This window comes from Heptranchias perlo, chromosome 7 (assembly GCF_035084215.1).
Source record: "Heptranchias perlo isolate sHepPer1 chromosome 7, sHepPer1.hap1, whole genome shotgun sequence".
Classification (NCBI taxonomy): domain Eukaryota; kingdom Metazoa; phylum Chordata; class Chondrichthyes; order Hexanchiformes; family Hexanchidae; genus Heptranchias; species Heptranchias perlo.
In genome coordinates, this window is record NC_090331.1 from 74,478,295 (window position 1) to 74,500,473 (window position 22,179).

Consider the following 22,179-nt stretch of genomic DNA (forward strand, 5'->3'; position numbering starts at 1 on the left):
GAAGCAAAGGGATTTGGGTGTCCATATACGCAATAACTAAAAGCTAACGTATAGGTACAAAATGTTATCAAAAATGGAATCTCAAGGGGATTGAAATTCAAAAGTGAGGAAGTTATGCTTCAGTTGTATAAAGCCTTGGTCAGACCCCATCTGGAGTGTTCAGTTTTGGGCACTACACCTCAGGAAAGATATATTGGTCTTGGAGGGGGCACAGCGCAGATTCACCAGAATTATACTAGGGCTTGAAGGGCTAAATTATGAGGACGGGTTGCATAAACCTGGTTTTATATTTCCTAGAGTTTAGAAGGTTGAGGGATGATCTAATCGAGGTCTGTAAAATGATAAAGGGATTCTGTAAGATAGATACAAAGAAATTATTTCCTCTTGTCGGGAAATCCAGAACAAGGGGGTAAAATTTTAAAATTAGAGCGAGGTCATTTAGCAGTGAAATCATGAAGCACCTTTTCACACCTAACACCCTTCCTTCCACTCTTTTCTTCCTCCAAATAAGATAGAAATAATGGGATTCCAATTGGAATTTCCCTATTGTAAATTACAATTGCGGGAACTAAAAGTAGCTCAACCTAAAACCTTAGCCCAAAACACCCAAAACGAGCTGCTAAAATAACCAGAACCGTAAATTTACACAAATTGCAGTTTTGACATTAAACAGTTCAAAATCACTGGTATCCCTTTAAATACTGGCTTCCTGACTATGCAGAGTGGCTGTCCTTATAATGCCCACCTTACGCTGGTGAGACTAATGCACAGCGCATTTCTGGCAAGAATCACAAAAAAATTGCACATGCGCTTATCTGCATCTCATTAGGATTGCTTTGAATGCAGTAATGAAGCTCTCCTGTTTTTTTGTGAAAGCTTCACATGCCTCCCATGAAAGTGCCTGCTGGGCACATTATGTTCAGAAACCCAACAATTGGACTTTCCTTTCTCCATCTGATTCACCGACCCACCACTGCCCATTCTGTGCCATTGGCGATTGGAACATATACCCTGTGATCTTCTGAGTAACTGCAAACCAAATATGTAACAGTCTCCTTAAATCATCCACTAATTTTCTAATGGAAACCTCACTAACTTGAAAAGTTCTGGAAGGATATTTTTCCTGGGTGGGTAATTTAGAACTGGCATTATTTCTAAGGGCAAAGGGCTGACTCTCAGCAATGTTTCAGTGGCTTCCCATAACTTGTCTGTGGTTACCTTGTGGTTGCTATTGATCCAGAAGAATTCCTTAGGTCTCCTGTTAAATATTTTTAATGCTTCATAGCATCAAGAACTCATCAAGTTCCCACATGTTGGACTTCTAGACCTAGGAATGAAGCAGTGCCCTGTGAAACTGAGATGTGTCATCAAATAAATGTAACTTTTAACTGACAACATGTTTGTTAAGAACAAAGACAGGAAATGTTGGAAATGCGTAGCGTTTGAGTTGACATTTAAAAAGGTAAAGATGATATAATCTTTTAGGTGGGACCCAACACCAGCATTCTTTGGCTCCAATAAGGGGTCACATTCAAAACCTGTTTTGCATTTTCTAGGTCCGATTTTAACTCGGGGTAGGAATTGGGCAGGTGAGCGCTGAGGCGGTCGGTAAACCGTCCTGACCTCGGCAGCCTGAGGCCCGTTGCTTTTAGCGTCTGGGGCAGGGAAGGCCTAAAAATTCCTCATGGGGCCCGAAGGAGCATTCACAGCATTCTGGGTTCCATAGGAAAGTTAAAAAAAAGTTTAAAATCTTACCTGTTTTGGCCTCATACTTTCACTAGATTCACCTGACGGGAAAGCCAAAATGGCTTCCTCACTTAGGCCACAGGTTAAAATAGCAGTCGGGCCCCAATGATGTCATCTGTATATTTAAAGAAGGACCCTGCCGGTTTCCTTTGCATGTCCTTCCTGCCTGCTCAGAAGAGCAGGTTAAAATGGAGACTGCAAGAAGGGAGCAGGATGTCAGCGGGTTAGTCTCCCGGGAGATTTTAACTGCCTGCCTGCCCGATTTCCATGGGACGGACAGGGTTAAAAACGCCACTTCTATATTTATTTGATTACTATCCGTAGCAACTTTTCTTTCATCTCTAGTTTTTGCTCTGTTTACTCACACACTGGATACTGGATGAATTAGGCTTTGGAACATTTTTCATTGAAATGAAGATCTTCACCACTGACAAAATTCTAAAACAAAAAACAAATGGAAAACACGAAGAAAGTAGGAGAGAGAGGGAGAGGAGAGGTTTAATCTATTGATCGTAGAGTGCCATTGTCTTAAAACAGAACAATAAAAACAATGGTACTTTTCACTTTTGGCAGATATTGATAGAGTATTCAGTGATGCAACCACACATTCCTAACAGACAGCTTGCTGCTGCACAAATAGGCCAATTCTGGATACTTAAAAACAGGCAAAGGCAGTAAGAGGTGCAAAACATCAAAACAGCCAAAAAATAGGAAGAGAAATGAATTCTGTCAGAACTTTGAAGTATTGCATGCGCTCCCAAAATATCTACCAATGAGTGGGTGGATTCTCACAAACATCTCATTACATGGCTCTTGTGCTGAGTTAAATAGAAAAGAATTGCAAATAATATTCTACAAACAATGAGAAGCAGCACTGACTCAACACCCCTCACCCGAAGAAATCAGCAGATGCACATCTTGTACAAAATTACTTCATTAGAGCTGGTTTGACGGTAAGTACCTATTTCACAAATCTAACTAGACAGCAGGAATTACTTTCTTTAAGAAGCAGCAAAGCTCCAATAAAGTTTATTGTTTTGTCTTGTAAGATTTTGTAGGGTTTTCTGCAAAAACATATCAGCATTACCTGTGATCCAGTTTGAATAGGGTTTCCTGATAGAAATATACACATTGATTGTGAACTGCTTAAGTATTTTGTTTGCATTGAGTATTTCATCTTTCTAGAACTGCTGTAGTAAATTCAGCACCAAAATATACTGGAAAAAAGGATTCATTTTTTTTAAAAAAAGAGATTGTTCATAAGGTTTCTGAATTAAGCCTTTTTTTGCTCTCTGACTGAAATTCTTTAACTTCAAGTTCAATTATTCCCTGTCTTCTTCGACCACACACCAGTTGCTGCTGAGAAGGCAATTGAGTGATCTGCTCCTTACCTCAGTCGTACAAAGGGATCCAAAATTAGCCTCGGGGATGATTTACTTTCGTCTCGTTGGGAAATGGCGAGCCTCTTGTCATTGTCTCCTCATGACCACAGGGCTGAGATCAAATGTTGAGCAAAACAATGGATCAAAGTAGCATTCCACCATATTTTTGCAACTGCATCACCCTACTCCAACAGAGTCGTAAGCACATAATCCGGGCTGACACTTCAGTGCAGTACTGTGGGAGAGCTGCACTGTCGGAAGTGCCGTCTTTCAGATGAGACATTAAACCGAGGTCCTATTTGCTCTCTCAGGTGGACGTAAAAGATCCCATGGCATTGTTCGAAGAAGAGCAGGGGAGTCCTCCCGGTGTCCTGGCCAATATTTATCCCTCAACTAATACTATTAAAACAGATTATCTGGTCATTTATCTTATTGCTATTTGTGGGACCTTGCTGTGCGCAAATTGGCTGACACGTTTCCTCCATTACAACAGTGGCTACACTCCAAAAATACTTTATTGGCTGTAAAGCGATTTGGGACGTCCTGAGGTCATAAAAGGCGCTATATAAATGCAAGTTCTTTCTTTCTTTCTTTCCTTCACTTCAACTATGTTTCACTGTTGGCCATTAGATACATACAGAGACTTTTCTTGACTGGATATTCTAGAATGTATATACATATAGTGACTCACAGTCATAGGATCTTAAGAATTGCTAGATGAAAAAAAAACAAGGTCCATCTAGTTCACCTTCTACCATCCTGGTAGTTGCATGATACAATGATAATGGAATTGTTGACCAATCAAAGCAATCAATCTTCATCAATTAGTCTACAACAGACCCAGAAATAACACGAGGAAAATTCCAGTGGTCAAGACCTGTGGGAATCATAGGTCCAAAGTCACCTTTTTCCTCCCAAGCATGCTACACTTACCACAAAATACTCATATACTGCAACCCAAAATGCTATTTTCTGTACATTCAGTGCTTGAAGAGCAAATGAGCGTCCTGTGAGAGATTCTGAGATGATGACAGATTACGATTGCCACCATCATTAGATTTTATAAAATACAAATGGAAAGCTTGACTGTGGTGCACAACATACATAGGAGGGCTGATTCCCCAACTGGTTGCTCCCAGTGAGGATTGGCACTCCCAGGAAGCATTAGTTGGAAATTTCAAGCCTGGCAGCACCTAATTTTTTATCCTTTTGAATTAGTGATAGAACATCAGGGGCTGCAAGTCTGCAATCTGTTGACCAGCACTCCCTGTGAGTGCCACTCCTTGTTGGTTCCCACTTCTGATCACTATCAAGTGACTGTTGATGTGAAGTGGAAGTTGGCTGAGGATATGATCAGGTACGGCTGTGATGCCATTCACAGTCAAATAGCCTGCCATGCACCCATGAATCATCAGCTTCAGTGAAAGAGAGGAATGTTTAACAGATTCTATGCAACACAAGGAATTCAAGTTCCTACAACATCTGTGAAGGAAACCGAAAAGAATATAACATAGCAGATTTTACAAATGCTCCAAAAGGAAGATGTTTATTTGCTATTTTAAAATAAAATCTGTTTCGATCAAGAGACAAGCCATTTCTTGATTTAGGGTATCATTTTTTTAAAGCCCAGCAGCTGATGTAAGTCTTCCTGTTTAGCAGTGCCCATTTTGGGGAGAACTAGTGAAGTGAATTCTGATATTTATTACATGCTCCTTATTGTTTATTGGTTATTTTCTCCAGTCTAAGGTCAGAACCTTTCTGTGATGTTTTGTAAACATGCAATTCAAGCACACTATTCGCATTGTAATTATAGAATTAACCATGAGAAATGCCATAACATCTTGATGATGTCAACGGGGTTGAAACTCCTCCTGATGAGGATTTTAGTGAAAAAGGTAAGTGGGAGTACAAATAGCGAAAGTCCCCATCCATTTAAATTATATTTTGAGGGTGACGGTATTTTTGAAGTTATTAACTTATTTCCCCTCTCCCTTATTGGATCGTCCCATGTACCACATGACCTTCGACCTAGACTGCACGGGTGCACCAATACTATCTTTTCACCAATGTGACCCTAAAACAGGCCACTAGGAGGTCACCGAAGGGAGGGATTCCTATCTCCCTTACCATCCAGTATTAATTATCTCCCTCACCGTCCAGTGACGCAACCGAGGTTGGAAAGGCATGTGGAGTATTAGGGGTAGAAGCCCACCTACTATCTCTCCATGGTATTAGCTCCTTGATGCTCCAATGCTGCATAATCCTTTGCAGTTTAGTTGTAGATTTAGTTTAGACTTTATTTTCCATGTGTACATGACTAGAAACGATTTGTGTGCGAAAAGATAATCAGTGAATAATTCAGGAAACATTAACCAATCTGCACCTATTTACATTTCATTGATGCTGAGATGATGACTGAAACATAACTAAACCGTTCAATTAAAGTGAAGAACTTTGCACATTTAAAACAACAGCAGTTTGGACAAATGTCAAAGTATCTGCTATGAATTCAAAGCCAACTTTAACTCCTTCCCCAAAGCCAAGGTTTTTAAAAGAGCCACATTGCTACAATTTTAGGAGCGTGTTTTTAAAATTATATTTCTTCTTGGGATGTGTGTGATGTTGGCAAGGCTGATATTTATTGACCTTTCACTGTTTTCCTGAGAAAGTGGTGGTAGGCCTTCTTCAACCATTGCAGTCCTTGTGGTGATGACGCTTCCCTAGTGGTGAGTTTAAGGATTTTGACCAGCGATGATGAAGGAACCAAAAGATATGTCTGAGTCAGGATGGTGTGACTTGGAGGCGATGATGTATGATGATGCTCCTTTTAAACCCATATTGCAGCACAGATAACTGGTTGCCACAGATAGTCAGATGTTCATTCTTCTCCTCTACATGATGTCTTGGCAATATCTCCCCCAACTTTTCATGAAAATGGTAACTCGAGCTCGGGTGCAGTTACGTAGATGCTGTTAACACTCCTGCACCTCACACAAGTGGTCATTCTTCATATGTATGCCTAGGCAGATTAGTAGCTACATGCTATTTAAATGTGGGGAGCATCACAGCTAAATGCCCTCACACTTCACACATACATAATATTCAGCAGGGTAACTGGGAAGTGATAAGAATTGGTTACCCTGGCCACATTTTTTGCTCCATTCCTTTGTCCAGTGGAACCAAGGCCAATTGCAGCACCCCCATCACTGCCTTTCTGAGATCTGATAATTCAGCATAAGAACATAAGAACATAAGAACATAAGAAATTGGAGCAGGAGTAGGCCAATCGGCCCCTCGAGCCTGCTCCGCCATTCAATAAGATCATGGCTGATCTGATCCCAACCACAAATCTAAAGAACACAAGAAGTCGGAGCAGGACCCGGCCACATAGCCCCTGGGCCCTCTCCGCCACCCACAGGGCATTGACCGATCCGAACTCAGCTTCATGTCCAATTTCCTGCCCGCTCCCCATAACCCCTAATTCCCTTTACTTCTAGGAAACTGTCTATTTCTGTTTTAAATTTATCTAATGATGTAGCTTCCACAGCTTCCTGGGGCAGCAAATTCCACAGACCTACCACCCTCTGAGTGAAGAAGTTTCTCCTCATCTCAGTTTTGAAAGAGCAGCCCCTTATTCTAAGATTATGCCCCCTAGTTCTAGTTTCACCCATCTTTGGGAACATCCTTACTGCATCCACCCGATCAAGACCCTTCACAATCTTATATGTTTCAATAAGATCGCCTCTCATTCTTCTGAACTCCAATGAGTAGAGTCCCAATCTACTCAACCTCTCCTCATATGTCCGCCCCCTCATCCCCGGGATTAACCGAGTGAACCTTCTTTGTACTGCCTCGAGAGCAAGTATGTCTTTTCTTAAGTATGGAGACCAAAACTGTATGCAGTATTCCAGGTGCGGTCTCACCAATACCTTATATAACTGCAGCAATACCTCCTTGTTTTTATATTCTATCCCCCTAGCAATAAAAGCCAACATTCCGTTGGCTTTCTTGATCACCTGCTGCACCTGCATACCAACTTTTTGATTTTCTTGCACGAGGACCCCCAGATCCCTTTGTACTGCAGTACTTTCCAGTCTCTCGCCATTAAGAAAATAACTTGCTCTCTGATTTTTCCTGCCAAAGTGCATAACCTCACATTTTCCAATATTATATTGCATCTGCCAAATCTCCGCCCACTCACCCAGCCTGTCTATATCCCCTTGCAGGTTTTTTATGTCCTCCTCACTCCCTACTTTCCCTCCCATCTTTGTATCATCTGCAAATTTTGATATGTTGCACTCGGTCCCCTCCTCCAAATCGTTAATATAGATTGTAAAGAGTTGGGGACCCAGCACCGACCCCTGTGGAACACCACTGGTTACTGGTTGCCAGTCCGAAAATGAACCATTTATCCCAACTCTCTGCTTCCTGTTTGATAACCAATCCTCCACCCATGCCAGAATATTACCCCCAATCCCGTGATTTTTTATCTTAAGTAATAATCTTTTATGTGGCACCTTGTCGAATGCCTTCTGGAAGTCTAAATACACTACGTCCACTGGTTCCCCTTTATCCACCCTATACGTTATATCCTCGAAGAACTCAAGCAAATTTGTCAGACATGACTTCCCCTTCATAAAGCCATGCTGACTTTGTCCTATTAAATTATGCTTATCTAAATGTTCCGTTACTGTCTCCTTAATAATAGACTCCAAAATTTTACCCACCACAGATGTTAAGCTAACTGGCCTATAATTTCCAGCCTTCTGCCTACTACCCTTTTTAAATAACGGTGTTACATTAGCAGTTTTCCAATCTGCCGGGACCTCTCCTGAGTCCAGGGAATTTTGGAAAACTATCACCAAAGCATCCACAATCCCTACTGCCACTTCCCTCAAGACCCTAGGATGGAAGCCATCAGGTCCAGGGGATTTATCCGCCTTGAGTCCCATTATTTTACTGAGTACCATCTCTTGAGTGATTTTAATCGTATTTAGCTCCTCCCCCCCGAGAGTCCCCTGTTTGTCCAGTGTTGGGATATTCTTAGTGTCCTCTACTGTAAAGACTGAAACAAAATATTTGTTCAGCATTTTTGCCATCTCCATGTTTCCCACCATTAATTTCCCGGTCTCATCCTCTAAGGGACCTATGTTTGCCTTAGCCACCCTTTTTCTTTTTTATATAACTATAGAAACTCTTGCTATCTGTTTTTATATTTTTTGCTAATTTCTTTTCATAATCTAACTTCCCTTTCTTAATCAATCCTTTAGTTACTTTTTGCTGTCTTTTGAAGAATTCCCAATCTTCTATCTTCCCACTAAGTTTGGCTACCTTATATGTCCTTGTTTTTAGTCGGATACTATCCTTGATTTCTTTACTTAGCCACGGGTGGCTGTCATTTCTTTTACACCCTTTTTTCCTCAGTGGAATATATTTATTTTGAAAGTTGTAAAATAACTCCCTAAATGAACACCACTGCTCATGTACCGTCTTACCCTTTAATCTATTTTCCCAGTCCACTTTAATCAATTCCGCTCTCATACCATCATAGTCTCCTTTATTCAAGCTCAGTACGCTTGTTTGAGAATCAACCTTCTCACCCTCTAATTGGATATGGAATTCAACCATGTTGTGGTCGCTCGTTCCAAGGGGATCCTTAACTAGGACATTATTAATTAATCCTGACTCATTACACAGGACCAGGTCCAAGGTTGCCTGCCCCCTTGTAGGATCAGTTACATACTGCTCAAGAAATCCATCCCTGATGCACTCAATGAACTCGTCCTCAAGGCTGCTCTGCCCATAGACCTGGGAATGTCTTGGGCTGCACTATGCAGCATCGCACCACAATATTTACTTTATAAGACATTGAAGGTCTTCACAATAGTTCATTTTCGTTCTTGTCTAGCTGATGAGCTCCATCTAGTAGAGTGCTGTTGGTTACTGTGCAGTATTCTTACACTGTCTGTGCTCTCATCTTAAACCTGTCCCCAAAAGTAATCCCTCCAGGAACACTCAATGTTTGCAGGAGCCACTTTAACCTCATCCTGTATTTCCCTTTGGAAGCTGCTTGTCCCCCATGTAAGCTTCGTCAGCTGGGTGAGCAGGACTACAATGGTTCCTCAGGCTGCCTTGTGAACATTGCTGCTCACTTTGTAATCTGCCAATGGGATGCTTCATTGTTTATGTAGTGGGAGCTGCAGCCTCACCACTGACCTCTCTTGGGGCATAGATCAGCCCACTTCTCATTATTAACTATGGGTGGCACAGCTGGGTAAGACAAGATAAGTTTATTAAGGCACAGCAGCAGGTTATTAAATAGTACCTGAGGATCATCGCTACACGGAGCAGCACAGCCAAGGTTGAATTGACTAACAAAAGACAAAAAAAAATTGGACATGCACTGTAGGTCAGCAAGTATCTGAAAGGAAAAGAATAGGTTAATCCATTGGACCCACACTTAATGGGAGCCAAGATTGGTAGAACAGAAGGAAGTTTTCCTGGTGGTCCTGGCCGACATTTGACATTCTTCCCTGATCATTGTTGTTTGTGGGATGTTGTTGATGTAAAATAGATGCCATGTTTACCCACATAATAACAATCACTGCACTTCAAAAGTAATTCGTTGTTTGCTATATAAATGCAAATATTTTTATATTTCGTTCAGATGGTCAATCTGATGTATATTTCCAGAGCACCATTTTCTGTTTTATTTCAGATTTCTCATATTTGCAGTTTTCCTTTCATCATTAATGAATTCAGTAAATGTTTAGTAACATTTTCAGCCACTAGAATCTAACAGGTTCTGTGTCTCTTGCTTCAGTAGCCTGACACCCAGCAATATAAGGGCTGATGCTTCGCTACTGTGAACCTGGGCACTGCTCAGTTCCTGGTCCAAAGTGGAAGTCAAAGGAGTGGTGACCTGAGATGCTGGGTCTCTGCCCTCTTTGCAGATTTGCTGGGTTTCCCCTGGAGAAAGGGGGTTGGGTGGGAATGGAGTGTTTGTGCCTAGACCAGGTTCAAGCATTCAAATTGAATTTAAATGAGGTGGGATTAACAATAGTGGCAGGTGGGAGCCCAGAAGAAGCAAGTGTTAGATCTTTTGCTTGGCTCCCCTCTATTGGAGGAGCAGGTAAGTCATGGAGGACCCTAAAGGTAAGTGCCTTTTTTCCGCCAGGTTCTCCATTGAGTTTGGAAGCTGGACGAAAATGCTTTGGGTAGGTGGATTTCCGCTGCACTTCTGGCAAATTTACAGCATTGGAGCGGGAGCAGCTCTGAGGAAATTATTGGCCTTTGTCTTTCTTTCTTGCATTGCATATAGTAAAAAAAATACATGATTGCAAGCAGATGGAATGATGTCGGACTACATAAAGTATAGTGCCAGTTTTCCTCTCATCCCTTCCCCCCCGCCCCGCCCCAGTCTGTGGATGTGTGAGGTGGAGTGTAACTGAATTGCGTGCTACCTTATCTGACTCTATCTGTATATGCTTCTTCGAATATTGCCGTTAGATGGGGGTCCCACCTAAAGCATTAACCGCTCTTATTCTTTCAGGTATTTACTGGACTGCTGTGCGTTTCCAGTTTTTTGTCTGTTTTAGTCAATTCAAGCCTAGTTCCGCTGCTCTAAGCAACGTGGAGACACCTGCAGCAATGGTAATAATTGCTGGCTGCCAAAAAGCAGCGACTGGAACTCCTCCTGCTTCCCTGTTTTCACTGCACTTCTGGTGAAGTTACAGCGAGGGAACAGCTCCAAGATAATTCTTGGCCCAAGAGAAAGGAATGAGAAAGAGAGCCCTTGGGATTGCATTGGCACTTCCATTTCAGGTTGGCCCACAAAATTGTTCCTCAGCTTAGCACAGATTCTCAAGAGAGTCCACAGCCGATATTTTGATCCAGCTCTGCAATTGCCTCATAGTGAGCATCAGGAATATAGGAATAGGAGTAGGCCATTCAGCCCCTCGAATCTGTTCCACCATTCAATTAAATCATGGCTGATCTTTATCTTAACTGTATCTACTTACCTTGGTCCTGTAATCCTTAATTTTTTTTATTCGTTCATGGAATGTGGGCGTCGCTGGCGGGGCCAGCATTTATTGCCCATCCCTAATTGCCCTTAAGAAGGTGGAGGTGAGCCGCCTTCTTGGACCGCTGCAGTCCGTGTGGTGAAGGTTCTCCCACAGTACTGTTAGGAAGGGAGTTCCAGGATTTTGACCCAGCGACAGTGAAGGAACTGCAATATATTTTCAAGTCGGGATGGTGTGTGACTTGGAGGGGAACGTGCAGGTGGTGGTGTTCCCATGTGCCTGCTGCCCTTGTCCTTCTAGTTGGTAGAGGTCGGGGTTTGGGAGGTGCTGTCGAAGAAGAATTGGCAAGTTGCTGCAATGCATCCTGTGAATGGTATACACTGCAGCCACTGTGCGCCGGTGGTGAAGGGAGTGAATGTTTAGGGTGGTGGATGGGGTGCCAATCAAGCGGGCTGCTTTGTCCTGGATGGTGTTGAGCTTCTTGAGTGTTGTTGGAGCTGCACTCATCCAGGCAAGTGGAGAGTATTCCATCACACTCCTGACTTGTGCCTTGTAGATGGTGGAAAGCCTTTGGGGAGTCAGGAGGTGAGTCACTCACCGCAGAATACTCAGCCTCTGGCCTGCTCTTGTAGCCACAGTATTTATATGGCTGGCCCAGTTAAGTTTCTGGTCAATGGTGACCCCCAGGATGTTGATGGTTGGGGATTCGGCGATGGTAATGTCATTGAATGTCAAGGAGAGGTGGTTAGACTCTCTCTTGTTGGAGATGGTCATTGCCTGGCACTTGTCTGGCGCGAATGTTACTTGCCACTTATCAGCCCAAGCCTGGATGTTGTCCAGGTCTTGCTGCATGCGGGCTCGGACTGCTTCATTATTTGAGGGGTTGCGAATGGAACTGAACACTGTGCAATCATCAGCGAACATCCCCATTTCTGACCTTATGATGGAGGGAAGGTCATTGATGAAGCAGCTGGAGATGGTTGGGCCATGGACACTGCCCTGAGGAACTCCTGCAGCAATGTCCTGAAATGATTGGCCTCCAACAACCACTACCATCTTCCCTTGTGCTCGGTATGACTCCAGCCACTGGAGAGTTTTCCCCCTGATTCCCATTGACTTCAATTTTACTAGGGCTCCTTGGTGCCACACTCGGTCAAATGCTGCCTTGATGTCAAGGGCAGTCACTCTCACCTCACCTCTGGAATTCAGCTTTTTTGTCCATGTTTGGGCCAAGGCTGTAATGAGCTCTTGAGCTGAGTGGTCCTGGCGGAACCCAAACTGAGCATTGGTGATCAGGTTATTGGTGAGTAAGTGCCACTTGATAGCACTGTCGACGACGCCTTCCATCACTTTGCTGATGATTGAGAGTAGACTGATGGGGTGGTAATTGGCTGGATTGGATTTGTCCTGCTTTTTGTGGACGGGACATACCTGGGCAATTTTCCACATTGTCGGGTACATGCCAGTGTTGTAGCTGTACTGGAACAGCTTGGCTAGAGGCGCAGCTAGCTCTGGAGCACAAGTCTTCAGCACCACAGCCAGGATGTTGCCGGGGCCCATACCCTTTGCTGTATCCAGTGCTCTCAGGCGTTTCTTGATATCACGTGGAGTGAATCGAATTGGCCGAAGACTGGCTTCTGTGAAGGTGGGGATATCGGGAGGAGGCCGAGATGGATCATCCACTCGGCACTTCTGGCTGAAGATGGTTGCAAACTCTTCAGCCTTGTCTTTTGCACTCCGCCATCATTGAGGATGGGGATATTTACAGAGCCTCCTCCTCCCGTTAGTTGTTTAATTGTCCACCACCATTCACGACTGGATGTGGCAGGACTGCATAGCTTTGATCTGATCAGTTGGTTGTGGAATCACTTAGCTCTGTCTATAGCATGTTGCTTCCGCTGTTTAGCATGCATGTAGTCCTGAGTTGTAGCTTCACCAGGTTGGCACCTCATTTTTAGGTTCGCCCGGTGTTGCTCCTGGCATGCTCTTACCTCTGTTAGGTAATACCCTTACCTAACAAAAATCTATCAATCTCAGTTTTTAAATTTTCAATTGACCTAGCCTAAATAGGTTGGGGGAGAGAGTTCCAGATTTTCACTACCCTTTGTGTGAAGAAATGCTTTCTGAGATCATCCCTGAATGGCCTGGCACTAATTTTAAGGTTATGCCTTCTTGTTCTGGAATCCCCACCAGAGGTAATAGTTTCTCTCTATCTACCCTTTCAACTCCTTTAATCATCTTTAACACCTCAATTAGATCACCCCTTAATCTTCTACTCTCAAGAGAATACAAGCCTAGTCTATGCAACCTGCCCTCGTAATTTAACACTTTTAGCCCAGGTATAATTCTGATGACTCTGCGCTGCACTCCCTCCAAGGCCAATATATCCTTCCTGACATGTGCTGCCTAGAACTGAACACAGTATTCTAAATGAGGTCTAACCAGAGCTTTATATAACTGTAACATAACTTCCACCCCTTTGTACTCCAGCCCCCTTGAGATAAAGGCCAACATTTCATTAGGCTTTTAAATTTTTGTACCTGTCCACTAGCTTTCATGTACTTGGACCTCTAAATCTCTCTGCTCCTCCACAGTATTGAAGTCAATGGGAATCAGGGGGAAAACTCTCCAATGGCTGGAGTCATACCTAGCACAAAGGAAGATGGCAGTGGTTGTTGGAGGCCAATCATCTCAGCTCCAGGGCATTGCCGCAAGAGTTCCTCAGGGCAGTGTCCTAGGGCCAACCATCTTCAGCTGCTTCATCAGTGACCTTCCCTGCATCATAAGGTCAGAAATGGGGATGCTCGCTGATGACTGCACAGTGTTCAGTTCCATTCGCAACCCCTCAGATAATGAAGCAGTCTGAGCCTGCATGCAGCAAGACCTGGACAACATCCAGGCTTGGGCGCATGAGTGGCAAGTAACATTCGCGCCAGACAAGTGCCAGGCCATGACCATTTCCAACAAGAGAGTCTAACCACCTCCCCTTGACATTCAACGGCATTACCATCGCCGAATCCCCCACCATCAACATCCTGGGGGTCACCATTGACCAGAAACTTAACTGGACCAGCCATATAAATACTGTGGCTACGAGAGCAGGTCAGAGGCTGGGTATTCTGCGGCGAGTGACTCATCTCCTGACTCCCCAAAGTCTTTCCACCATCTACAAGGCACAAGTCAGGAGTGTGATGGAATACTCTCCACTTGCTTGGATGAGTGCAGCTCCAACAACACTCAAGAAGCTCGACACCATCCAGGACAAAGCAGCCCGCTTGATTGACACCCCATCCACCACCCTAAACATTCACTCCCTTCACCACCGGCGCACAGTGGCTGCAGTGTGTACCATCCACAGGATGCACTGCAGCAACTCGCCAAGGCTTCTTCAACAGCACCTCCCAAACCCGCCTCCTCTACCACCTAGAAGGACAAGAGCAGCAGGCACATGGGAACAACACCACCTGCACGTTCCCCTCCAAGTCACACGTCATCCCGAATTGGAAATATATCGCCGTTCCTTAATCATCGCTGGGTCAAAATCCTGGAACTCCCTTCCTAACAGTACTGTGGGAGAACCTTCACCACACGGACTGCAGTGATTCAAGAAGGCGGCTCACCACCACCTTCTCAAGGGCAATTAGGGATGGGCAATAAATGCTGGTCTCACCAGCGACGCCCAAATCCCATGAACGAATAAAAAAAAGTTCCTAGCTTCTCATCATTTAGAAAATACTCTGATCTACCTTTCTTAGGTTAAAAGTGGATGACCTCACACGTCCTCACATTGAACCCCATCTGCCGCAATTTTGCCCATGCATTTAATCTATCAATGTCCCTTAGCAACTTTGATTTGTGATTATCTGCTTAATGACCTTATCAACAGATAGTTTCTTGATTTCTTATGCTGGTGATCGGGAACACTTTACTCCAGAGGTTAACATGAATTATTAACACTTTTTTACCAATGGTCATCTTTGAAATAACTTGAAGCCATTTTCAAAATTATTTACATAGAAAATGATGGAAAGTCTCAGCAAGTCAGTCAGCATCTGTGAAGAGAACAGATGAGTTAATGTTTCAGGTGTGGACTCGAAACATTAACACCTCTGTTCTCCCTACAGATGCTGACCGACTTGCCGAGTGCTTCCAGCATTTTCTGTTTTTTGTTTCAGATTTGCAACGTTCTGCAATTTTTTGCTGTTTGTTCAAAAATAGTTCATCTGTTATATTTATCCCTTTTTCAGTATATGCTAGTTAAAGGAAAAATATACTTTCTAGATTACCCATATTCCTAAATATTATAAAGGGAGATGTGCCTGTACATAATGAGATGTTTCTCATTATCTCCACTAAATTGGACCTTCACGATGCATTGGTTTCAAACTATACAACTCTTCTGTAATTGAATGTAGTAAATGATAATATATCACACTAGTGACAATTGGCAAATAGCATACTTTACTTAACCCCTTCATGCTTGGTGTCTTGGTCACTGTGCAGTATTTCATTACTGTTATGTTTAATTCACCATGAAGAATACAAAGTGGTAATTATGGCAAAAGTAAAGCTAATGTCAGAATAACAAACTCTTAAAAGCAGTAACCACAAGTACCATTACCACATATTGCACCACAATAAAATCACACTGACAATCAAATCAATTCAACGGCTGATTTAAGCAAGAAATCTTTAACTCACTTCCCCATGATAGACATTAACATCATGATACCAAATTAAATTGCTACATGTGTGGTGGCTCAGCCTCAATTAGTTGCAGCTTGTGTGGCAGCAGCAGCCTTTTTCTGATTAGGTTCTGTAGCCATGAGAATTCAGGGATCGAGTGATCGCGGTCATGGTCTGAATCAGCTTGAGAATTAGTGTGAAATCGCTGCATTCAGCCTCTATCCCCTGCCTACATATACTGAATTGTTAAACCATAACTGACAGAATATGGGTCTCTATCGTGGACAGTACGAGATCCTCAGGTGGGTGGAGGGACAAATATCCAAAGCGCAGAATCAGCGAGCTCCGAGCTTTGTCCACATCCAGATTACACTTGTCCTTTCGAGCACTGAAGAAACTTTTAGTGTTCTTAATGGTTTTTGAGCGAGCAAACTCCTGCAGGTTACCGAGGGTTTCTTCAAAGTGGGTCTTGACTCCGAAACCAATGCCCACAGCTACACCAGATGGCCTAGGGGCTTGGGGGGGCGCAGGGCAGAATGGTGATGTCCAAGTCTCCCCTGATATTGGCCCTTGGATATCACTGTTGGAGAGCCGGTGAGGCCCGGTGGAGAGTGGAGAGGACCACTGAGAAATTGGGCCGCTGCTAGCACCACAGGGGCCCTCACATAAGGGGGTCCAGCCGGGAATGGGGGATGAGAGAATGCGGGCCAGGGGTCGGGGTTGGGTCGACGGGCCTGGAGTCGCGGGGCTCGGGATTGGGGCAAGGTGGGGGGGGGGGTGTGTGGGAGTGGCGGTGATCGGGAGGGTCCTTTAATGTGGGGTCGGGAGGGTCACGCCTGCTCCTCCTGGATACACATTCAGATAAGTTATTTACCTCCTTTGTTGCAGGCGATCCCTAGGCCTGTTTTCGAGTGCGATGGTGCCGGCTTCCTCAGGGCTATAAACTAGAAGTGCAAAGTGATACAATTCATGAGGAAGAATGGGGAGAAGCAATACAAACTAATGGTACAATTTTAAAGGGGGTGCGGAAATAGAGAGACACGGGGGTACACATACATAAATCATTGAAGGTGGCAGGACAAGTTGAGAAAGCTGTTAAGAAAGCATACTGGATCCATGGCTTTATAAATAGAGGCATAGAGTCCAAAAGCAAGGAAGTTATGCTGAACCTTTATAAAACATTGATTAGGCTTCAGCTGGAGTATTGTGTCCAATTCTGGGCACCACACTTTGGGATGGATGTTAAGACCTTAGAGAAGGTGCAGAGGAGATTTACTAGAATGGTACCAGGGACGAGGGACTTTAGTTATGTGAAGAGGTAGAGAAGCTGGGATTGTTCTCCTTAGAGCAGAGAAGATTAGAGGGAGATTTAATAGAGATGTTCAAAATTATGAAATTATGATCTAGTAAATAAGGAGAAACTGTTTCCATTGGCAGGAGGGTCGTTAACCAGATGGCACAGATTTAAGATAAATGGCAAAAGAACCAAGGGGGAGCTGAGGAGAACATTTTTTTATGCAGCAAGTTGCTATGATCTGGAATGTACTGCCTGAAAGTGTGGTGGAAGCAGATTCAACAGTTAACTTTCAACAGGGAATTGGATAAATACTTGAAAAGGAAAAATTTGCAGAGCAGGGGAGTGGGACTAATTGGATAGCTCTTTCAAAGAGTCGGTACAGGCACAATGGGCCAAATGGCCTCTTTCTGTGCTGTAACATATTATGTTTCTATGAAATGGTGACTTCCAATAGCCTGCTCCTGACATTACAATTGCTATAAGGCAAGCAGGTATAATATTTTTTTCTAAAGGCACCAAGATCAACATTAAAGGGACATGTATGAGAAAAAGTCCTAATTTCCTACTTCCTTCTCCTATACGGAATAGGAGCTTGACAGGGAAGTTGATGGTTACAAGGTAGTTAGCTTGGACAACGACTAAAGAAGCATGCATTACTGCGACAAGACCCAGCATATTGCATTACTTCATGATCAATAGAAATTGAAGTTTGCACTATAATCAACAAAAATATTGAAGAGGCAGAGGCCAAAGTAACTCCCAACTACATACTGCAGGATGGATCATTTAGCCAACTTATTAGGTAAGACGTGTTGAATACCAGTCAGGGGGATGCAGTCAGGAGCAAATCCATGGCACCGTGGGAGACTCGGCTGCATAGGAGGATAGACAGGCCTGTTGGCAACTGCCGACGTGTGTCCCACGTGGTGTGTTGCCTCCCTGGTGCCAGGGTAAAGGACATCACTGAGAGGGTGCAGGACATTTTGAAGGGAGGAAGGGGAACAGCCAGAAGCCGTGGTCCATGTGCGTACCAATGATATAGGAAGGAAAAGGGTTGAGGTCCTGCAGTCAGAGTTTCAGCAGCTAGAGAGTAAGTTAAAAAGCAGAACCTCAAAGGCAGTAATATCTGGATTACTGCCAGTGCCACGCGCTAGTGAATATAGGAATAGTAAGATAAGCAGGTTAATGCGTGGCTGGAGCAATGGTGCAGGAGGGCGGGCTTCAGATTCCTGGGGCAGTGGGACCAATTCTGAGGCAGGAGGGATCTGTTCAAGATGGATGGGTTGCACCTCAACAGAGCTGGGACCAATGTCCTCGCGGGGAGATTAACTAGTGCTGTGGGGGAGGGTTTAAGCTAATTTGGCAGGGGGAAGGGCACCAGAATGAAACATTAGAGAGGAGAAACAGAGTGCACAGAGGAATGGGAGCGACAAATAGCACGAGAGTAAAGGATAGTTCAGAAATAGTAGGGATCAGACAGGGGGCAAATGCGAGGCAGTCTAAGATGAGTTTGGAGAGCCTGTGCGGAAATGCATGTAGCATGGTAAAAAAAATGTTGGTGTGCTGCAGGCTCAAGTCGTCACATGGGACTATGATATAGTGGCAATAACAGTGAACAGGCTCAAAGAAGGGGAGGATTGGGTACTTAATATTCCTGGCTACAAGGTATTCAGGAAAGATAGGGAAGGAAAGAATGGGGGGATGGGGGTTGGCAGTGTTAATCAAAGAAACTGTTATAGCACTGGAAAGGGATGGTGTAGTTGAGGGGTCAAAGACAGAATCTATTTGGTTAGAATTAAGGAACAATAGAGGAGCTATTACGCTACTGGGTGTATACTATAGACCACCAAATAGTGGAAGGAGATGGAGGAGCAAATTTGCAAGCAAATTACAGAAAGATGCAAGAACTATAGAGTAGTTTAATTGGAGACTTCAATTATCCTGATCTAGACTGGGACAGTAAACGTGTAAAGGGCAAAGAGGGGGAGGAATTCCTGAAATGTGTAGAAGAAAATTTTCTTGAACAGTTTGTTACCAGCCCAATGAGGAAGGAAACAGTGCTGGATCTAGTTCAGGAGAAAAAAGTGGGGCAGGTGGAGCATGTTTCAGTGGGGGAGCATTTGGGGAACAGTGATGATAATATCATTAGGTTTAGAATAGTTATGGAAAAGGACAAGGAACAATCAAATGTGAGGAGGGCCAATTTCACTGAGTTAATCCAGGTGGATTGGAATCAAAAAATGGTAGATGATTCAGTAATTGTACAATGGGAGGCCATCAAGGAGGAGATGGTTCGGGTACTGAGTTCACACTTTTCCACCAGGAGGGATAGGAAGGGCATCCAAAGCTGGAGCTCCCTGGATGACTAAAGATATAGAGATTAAAATGAAACAGTAAAAAGGACACTTATGACAAATGTAATGTTCAAAATACATTAGAGAACCAGGATGAATACAGAAGGAATAGAGGAGATCTAAAAAAGGGAATGAGGGGCAAAGAGAGAGTATGAGAATAGATTAACAGCTAACATAAAAGGGAACCCAAAAGTCTTTTATAAACATATAAATAGTAAAAAGGTAGTCAACGAAAGGGTGAGGCCAATTAGGGACAAAAAAGGAGATCTTCTTGTGAGGGGGAGGTACATGGCTGAGGTACTAAATAAATACTTTGCATCAATCTTCACTAGCGAAGAGGAGGATGCTGCCATTGTAGCAGTAAAGGAGGAGGTAGTAGCGATATTGGATAGAATAAAAATAGATCAGGAAGAGGTTCATAAAAGGTTGGCAGTACTCAAAGTAGAAAAGTCACCCAGTCCAGATGAGATGCATCCCAGGTTTCTGAGGGAAATAAGGGTGGAAATTGCAGAGGCTCTGGCCACAATCTTCCAATCTGCTTTAGATATGGAGACAGTGCTGGATGACTGAAGGATTGCAAATGTTGCACCCCTGTTCAAAAAGGGGGAGAGTGATAAACCCGGCTATTACAGGCCAGTCAGCCTAACATAGAATCATAGAATCATAGAATCATAGAAGTTACAACATGGAAACAGGCCCTTCGGCCCAACATGTCCATGTCGCCCAGTTTATACCACTAAGCTAGTCCCAATTCCCTGCACTTGGCCCATATCCCTCTATACCCATCTTACCCATGTAACTGTCCAAATGCTTTTAAAAGACAAAATTGTACCCGCCTCTACTACTGCCTCTGGCAGCTCGTTCCAGACACTCACCACCCTTTGAGTGAAAAAATTGCTCCTCTGGACCCTTTTGTATCTCTCCCCTCTCATCTTAAATCTATGCCCCCTCATTATAGACTCCCCTACCTTTGGGAAAAGATTTTGACTATCTACATTATCTATGCCCCTCATTATTTTATAGACTTCTATAAGATCACCCCTTAACCTCCTACTCTCCAGGGAAAAAAGTCCCAGTCTGTCTAACCTCTCCCTATAAGTCAAACCATCAAGTCCCAGGAGTGTGATGGAATATTCTCCACTTGCCTGGATGAGTGCAGCTTCAACAAAACTTAAGAAGCTCGACACCATCCAAGACAAAGCAGCCCGCTTGATTGGCACCCCATCCACCACCCTAAACATTCACTCCCTTCACCATCGGCGCACTGTGGCTGCAGTGTGTACCATCCACAGGATGCACTGCAGCAACTCACCAAGGCTTCTTCGACAGCATCTACCAAACCCACGACCTCTACTACCTAGAAGGACAAGGGCTGTAGGCGCATGAGAACACATTCCCCTCCAAGTCACACACCATCCTGACTTGGAAATATATCGCCATTCCTTCATCGTCGCTGGGTCAAAATCCTGGAACTCCCTACCTAACAGCACTGTGGGAGAACCTTCACCACACGGACTACAGCAGTTCAAGATGGCGGTTCACCACCACTTTCTCAAGGGCAATTAGGGATGGGCACTAAATGCTGGCCTTGCCAGTGACATCCCATGAATGAATAAAAATAACATTCTGGGCACCACACTTTCGGAACGATGCCAATGTCTTAGAGAGGATGCAGAAGAGATTTACTAGAATGGTACCAGGGATGAGAGATTTCAGTTATGTGGAGACACTGGAGAAACTGGGATTGCTCTCCTTAGAACAGAGAAAGTTAAGGGGAGATTTGATATCGGTGTTTAAAATCATGAACTGTTTTGACAGAGTAAATAAGGAGAAACTGTTTCCAGTGGTAGAAGGATTGGTAACCAGAGGACACAGATTTAAGGTAAAAGAGCCAAAGGCAACATGAGAACATAAGAACATAAGAAATAGGAGCAGGTGTAGGCCATACAGCCCCTCGAGCCTGCTCCACCATTCAATAAAATCATGGCTGATCTTCGACCTCATCCCCACTTTCCTGCCTGATCCCCATAACCTTGATTCCTCTAGAGTCCAAAAATCTATCGATCTCAGCCTTGAATATACTCAACGACTGAGCATCCACAGCCCTCTGGGGTAGAGAATTCCAAAGATTCACAACCCTCTGCATGAAGAAATTCTTCCTCATCTCAGTCTTAAATGGCCGACCCCATATCCTGTGACTATGCCCTCTAGTTCTAGACTCTCTAGCCAGGGGAAACAACCTCTCAGCATCTTCCCTGTCAAGCCCCCTCAGAACCTTATATATTTAAATGAGATCACCTCTCATTCTTCTAAACTCCAGAGAGTATAGGCCCATTCTACTCAATCTCTCCTGATAGGACAACCCTTTCATCCCAGGAATCAATCTAGTGAACCCTTGTTGCACCGCCTCTAAGGCAAGTATATTGTTCCTTACATAAGGAGACCAAAACTGTACACAGTACTCCTGGTATGGTCTCACCAAAGCCCTGTACAATTGTAACAAGACTTCCTTACTCTTGTACTCCAGCCCCCTTGCAATAAAGGCCAACATGCCATTTGCCTTCCTAATTGCCTGCTGTACCTGGACTGAAGGGGGGCCACAACAAATAGTGGTCCTCACAGATGCGGAGGAGGAGGCGTTGGTGATCAGCCACACCCTCGAGTGCCTGTCCATTGGGAATGCCGAGACT

General features: G+C 43.9%; 1 protein-coding gene across 1 annotated transcript in view; it reads left to right on the plus strand.

Moving 5' to 3' along the window:
• Window positions 1-2,611: 2,611 nt before the first annotated feature.
• Window positions 2,612-22,179, plus strand: part of LOC137324045 (uncharacterized) — a 238,230-nt gene continuing 218,662 nt past the window's right edge. The window contains exon 1 of the mRNA XM_067988215.1: window positions 2,612-2,699. The gene's annotated coding sequence lies outside the window, so the exon portion shown is untranslated. The remainder of the gene's footprint in view (window positions 2,700-22,179) is intronic.